Below are 5,965 nucleotides of genomic sequence, written 5' to 3'. Positions count from 1 at the left end.
CGTCCGCCACACCCACACCCACCATACCCACGTCCACACCCTCGCCCGCCACGTCCACAGCCCCGCCCACCACACCCCCCATTCTGGACCCAGCCCTCTCAAGACGTCCCTCCCTCCCTCCACACTCTCCGAGGGTCCCCTCAGGGATGACCAGAGAACGCCTCCATTCTCTGGCTCCAACCAGGCAACCCCCAGGCGACCCGTGGCCCGTGGCCTGCAGGAAAGCCTGACCACTTGGTCCGGGACGGTGGACAAAGGGTCTCCTGTGAGGGATGAAGGCGTGCACCTGCGTGTTTCCTTCAGCTCACTCCCAGCTCCTCCCTAGGAGGCTGCCTTGGCCTGGGGGTGGCCAAGGCCGAGGCCGGTCCCTGCCAGGACGAGGGGACGGAGGCTGCCAGCCCTTTCCTGTCACCTCCAGCAAGTGTGAGGGCCAGGGCTGGGTGGGGCACCGCAGGACAGGTCATGGCTGTCCGGGTCCACGACGGAGCCACCACGTGAAGACCTTTACAGTGGGCGGTGGCCGAAACCGGCGGGGACTGCCCAGCTAGAGAAGGACGCTCCGGGCAGAGGGGAGGAGAACAGGGGTGCCGGTGACCGGGGTCAGGTGGGAGAGCGTGGAGACAGCAGGGCTGACACCTGGCGGGCAGCTGCTCCAAAGGGGGCGGAGCCAGGCCGGAGTCAATGTCCCCACGAGCCTGGCCCAGCGCCCCTGACGGTCCAGGACTGCAGGTCACCCCAGCGGCCCAGCCTCCAACCCCAGAGCTCAAGCCCCACTGTGGCCACTACGCTGCGGCCACTCCAGTGGCAGGGGGCTGAGATCCACCAGAACTGCACACACACACGCACACGTGCACACACGTGCACATGCGCACACACGCACTGTCTCTCCCTCCCTCCGTCTCCTGCTTCTCTGCAGAGATCACAGGTCATCACCGGGCTCACAAAACTAAATATCTAAAAGAGGCTGGGAACTCATCTTGGTTTCTATGGCGACATGAGAATAATTCACATTTCCCAGTCAAACTGAGAGAGAATATACTTTTCCTCACGTTGTGGTGGCCAATTATTTTTAATAGCCAGGTCAGGGAGGCTGTCCCCGGGTCCTGTCCCCCCATTAGCTTCCCCAGGCAGCAGCCTTGTGAGGACGATGGCCGCTGAGGGTTTATTAAGACACTACAGTCTGGGGTGGGGAGCAGGGACTTGTCACCCAGGAGGCCAGGGTCAGCCTGCGTCCTGCACCCTCTCCCTCAGCTCCACTGGGCTGACCGAAGGCCCGCAGGGGAGCCACAGGCTCCTGGCTCCCCCGGGCCTGACACCACTGATGTCACTTACTGGGATGTCCCCGAATGTCTCTTCTGCTCTGTGCCCCTCAGGATCTTGACCCCTGGAGTGAATTCCTAACACCTGCCCGTGAGGCCATCAGTGTCTCCGCAGACCACAGTGCCTGGACACAGTAGGCGCCCCATAACTGCTTACTGAGTAGAAGGACCAGCCACTGAACCCTGACAACCAGGCCGGCCTTATCATGCCTCTTGCTGGGTGAAACCCTTCTTCCAGGGTCACCATGTGGTGGACTTGGGGTCCAGGCCAGTCCAGGACCCACTGGAGCCTTAAAAATGAGCAAGGACTAGTCAGAGGCCCAGCAGGAGGCGACCCTGAGCTCATAAAAGGTGATCATGGAGGTCACGGTCTGGGCTCTGGAGAACACAAACGGGGTGGGGGAGAAGGGGGGGCCCGAGCGAGGGTGTCAGGGCACGAGGGTGCACGGCCCAAGAACCACATGATGCCCTTCCAAGTCGGCTTCTATGCTTTTCCAGGCTGACCCCAGCTGCCCTCCACAGTGGCTGCCTCCGGCTCACGTCCTGAGTCAGAGGCAGATGGACGTGTGTCGTCAGGTCCCATGGCTGCGGGGACGGCCACGATTCTCCCAGACGTGCTCCCATGTGGACTTGGCAGTGGACCCGAGGGCATGGCTGCCCCTGTGCCCCGCAGAGCGAGGCAGGCCCTCCGCTCCCCGGCCCGCTCACCCTCTGGCCCCGACCTGACGCCCTTTCTCGGATGTGCCGTAGGTGTGCATCTCCCCTTCCAGACGCCACTGCATTTCCAACAGAACTGGGACTCTGTGGAAACTTCTCTTCTCCGCTCAGCCGGCCCCCTCCCTTCATGTCACTTGCTTCCCTCCCCCTCGCCAGGCCCAGCTCCTTGACTTCCCGAGCCTGCGGACGTGCACCCCCCCCCCCGACCTCTGGGCTGGCGGCAGCTCTGGGTATGTCTCCACCCCCACCCAAGGAGGCTCCATATCTTCTTAACGGTCACCCGTTTTGTTTTCTACCCCCAGTTTGGGTCACTGAGCAATCCATTCACCAGAACAATCTGGAGCTGATGTCCGTCCCTCCACGTTCTCTTCCACGGGCTCTGAGTCCAGTTCAGAATCACAGGAGCAGGAGCATCGGGCAGAACCAAAAGCTGATTATCCCCAAAGCACAGAAGGGGGTCTGTGTGCCGTGAACTCTCAGTCTGCAGACCTTCTAGGAAGAGTGCATACATCTGCAAAGGCAGCGGTTGAACAGCCCCCCGTGTGGCTGCCCCCAGCCTGCTGGGTGTGGGCCAAGGTCAAGGTGCAGCCAGCAGCGGCTCCCCAGGCCCACACTCCACTTTCGGCAGACCCCGGGTGAAAACCCCCCAGTGAAAATCCCCAGTGAAAACCCCCCAGCCAGCCTTTTCTGGTGCATAAGGACCCAGGGCCCCTGCCCAGGCCACAGAAGTTAAGAGACAATAACGCAGCTTCGTGGTCCAGTGTAGGGCCCAGCAGGCTGTCGTTGACTCTAAGTCTAAAGTTCTTTCTTGTCCAGCAAGAGAGCGGATGTCCGCTCGAGAGATGTCCGCCATTCTAGAGAAGGCAAATGTCTGGGAGAAGACAAGAGCCCCGATTAAGGGTCCTTGCTCTATTTTTATTAGGATCAGAAGGCTCACAAATGTGGTGATGGACGTGCACAAAGAGAAAATGAAACTGTGAATGTTAACTCATGGATGCGAGGGAAAGGGGGTTCAGGGGTTCGGGTTAATGCAAAACAAAATCCTGGCGCTGGGCGGATGGGAAGACAGGAGGCGCCGTGTCTGTTTATCTTAGCTAGCCCAGCGGATGAGACAGACAGGGCACGTAACCCCAGGGCTAACAAGGCACCTTTCTTTTGTTAATCAGCTCTGCTCTGGGCAGCTTCACCCACAGTGCAGCGGTCTATAGTCCTAAGCATCTGCTTACCTAATTTGGTCCACCCTTCCTGTGAAAGCAGCTTTCTGCTATGGTACTGTGGTCTGGGCTGGAGGCCTTTGTGAAGGGACAGGTCTGTGACCCCACCCCAACCCCCGGTCCAAGTTTTCAGTGAGCATTTATCTACTCAGGGTTTTATTTCCTTCTTGAGTCAGGTTTTGTATTTTTCTAGAAAATTGCCCATTTCATCCAGGTTTTCAAATTCTCAAGTATAAAGCTCGTCGTAGGATGCACTTAGGATTGAAAATAATTAACAGACCGTATTTTTACTGCAGTTTTTAAGTCACAGCAAAGTTAAGTGGAAGTTAAGAGACTTCCCATATATCCCGCCCCCACCATGCACAGCGTCCGTCAACATCCCCCACCAGACGGGGCACTCGACACCCTCCATGAACCCACACTGATAGGTCATCATCCCTAGTTCCCACTGGTGCCCGGTCTGTGGGTTCGGACAAGTGCAGGACCTGGATCCATCATCACAGCACCATACACAGGCGTCTCCCCGCCCTGCAGACCCGCCGTATTCTGCCTGCTCATCCCTCCCTTGACCCCTGGCAGCCACTGCTCTTTTTAGTGTCCCCACAGTTTTGCCTTTTCCAGAATGTCTTATAGATGCAATCACACAACACGCGGCCTTTTCAGACTGGCCTCTTTCGCTTTATAACATCTAAGCTTCCTCCTCAAAGTGTCTTCTCATGGCTTCACAATTCATTCTCTTTGGCGCCAAATAACATTCCACTGTCTGCACGGACCACTCACCTACTGAAGGACATCTCGGCTGCTTCCAGGTTTTGGCGATTATGAATCAACGTTCATCTGTAGCTTTCTGTGTGGACATAATTTTACACCTCTGGGTGACTACCAAGGACAGCAGCTGCTGGGTCATACAGGCAGGGTAGGTTTAGTTTTTCGGAAGACACCGCTGAGCTGTCCACGGTGCTGAACCATCCTGCGTTTCCAGCAGCCGTGGACGAGCATTCCCATTGCTCCGTGTGGCGGGGTCTTGTTTGAATTTGCATTTCCCAAGGACATACCATGTTGAGCCTCTTTTAAGGTACTTATTTGCCATCTGTGTATTTTCTTTGGTGAGGTGTCTGCTAAGGTCTGTAGCCCATGCTTTCATCAGGCTATTCATTCTATTGTTGAGTTTTAAGGGTTCTTGTATATTTTGGATAACTGTCGTGTAGCCAAAGATTTTTGCAATGATTTTCTGCCCATATGTGGCTTGTCTTCTCGTTCTTTTTTTTAATGTTTTTTTTTAAAAAAATTTGTTTTATTTATTTTTGAGAGAGAGAGAGAGAGAGAGAGAGAGAGAGAGAGAGAGACAGCACGAGCAGGGGAGGGGCAGAGAGAGAGGGAGACACAGCATCTGAAGACAGGCTCCAGGCTCCGAGCTGTCAGCACAGAGCCTAACGTGGGGCTTGGACTCGCAAACTATAAAATCATGACTTGAGCCGAAGTTGGACATTTAACCGATTCAGCCATCCAAGTGCCCCCTCTTTTTTAAAATGTTTTTTTTTTTTTTTGAGAGAGAGAGAGAGAGAGAGAGAGAGAGTAAGTGGGGGAGGGGCAGACAGAGAGGGAGACACAGAATCTGAAGCAGGCTCCAGGCTCCGAGCTGTCAGCACAGACCCCAATGTGGGGTTCGAACCCACTAACTGTGAGATCATGACCTAAGCTGAAATCGGATGCTTAACTGACTGAGCCACCCAGGCGCCCATCTTCTTATTCTCTTGATGCTTATTTTTAAAGTCTCTTCAGCTGTAGTTGCCTTTTTTCTTCTAATATGGATTATATCCTTTAGAAATGTGTCTCTTCTTCATTCAACAAACATTTATTCAGCCTTTACAATGTGCAAGTGCTATTTCTGAAAGCAGGAGATGCACCAACTACAAAGCAGACCAAGACCCCACCCTGGTGCAGCTGTGCTGTTCCTCTGTTCTTTCCATTTGTTATTCATTTCCATTATTTGTGCTGTTTTCTCTTCCAGCAACTTCTGCTTCTGTATCATGCTAATCTTCATGGTTTTTCTTTTTTTGCACTTTTGCTCTCATATTCTATTTCCAGCTTAAATTGAATGTGGAGCTAAATTCTTTTAAGTATCTATTGTCTTCTAACAATATATTTTTAAGGCTATAAATTTTCCTCCAATTACCGTGTTAGCTGCATCCCCCAAGTCCGCTACTTTAGTTTCTTACTGTCGTTTTGTAATTTCCAGTATGATTCCACTTATACTTTAGGAGGTTATTTATATGTAGATGGGAGTTTTGGCATTTAAGTTTTCTCTCATTGCTTTTGATTTTTAACATTACTGCACTCTGGACAGAACTTATGGGCCTGTATACTATTGAGGCTTTGGGTTCTTAAAATTTCCTTTGTGACAGGTCAAACGTTTGTAAGTGTTTCTCATGTGCTAGAAGTAAATGCACATTGTTTGTGGAAAGCAAAATTCTATTAGATCAAAAAATGATTTTTCTTTAAATCTCTCCTTTTTAAACTTTCCCTTGCTCAGTCCACATTTTCTGCAAGAGGTGCGTTAGCACATCCCATGCGCCGTGGAAGGGCCGATCTTTGTCCACAGTTGTGTCGCTCTTTGCTTTCAGATGGGGCTACGTTTTTTTATTTACACAGACCAGAGACTGGCATGCTCTGTGATCGTAGGACATACGTGCTCCTTTGTCCTGTGAATGTTCT

Source organism: Lynx canadensis, chromosome B4 (assembly GCF_007474595.2).
Source record: "Lynx canadensis isolate LIC74 chromosome B4, mLynCan4.pri.v2, whole genome shotgun sequence".
NCBI classification, from domain to species: Eukaryota; Metazoa; Chordata; class Mammalia; order Carnivora; family Felidae; genus Lynx; species Lynx canadensis.
This window is presented reverse-complemented; position numbering follows the sequence as displayed.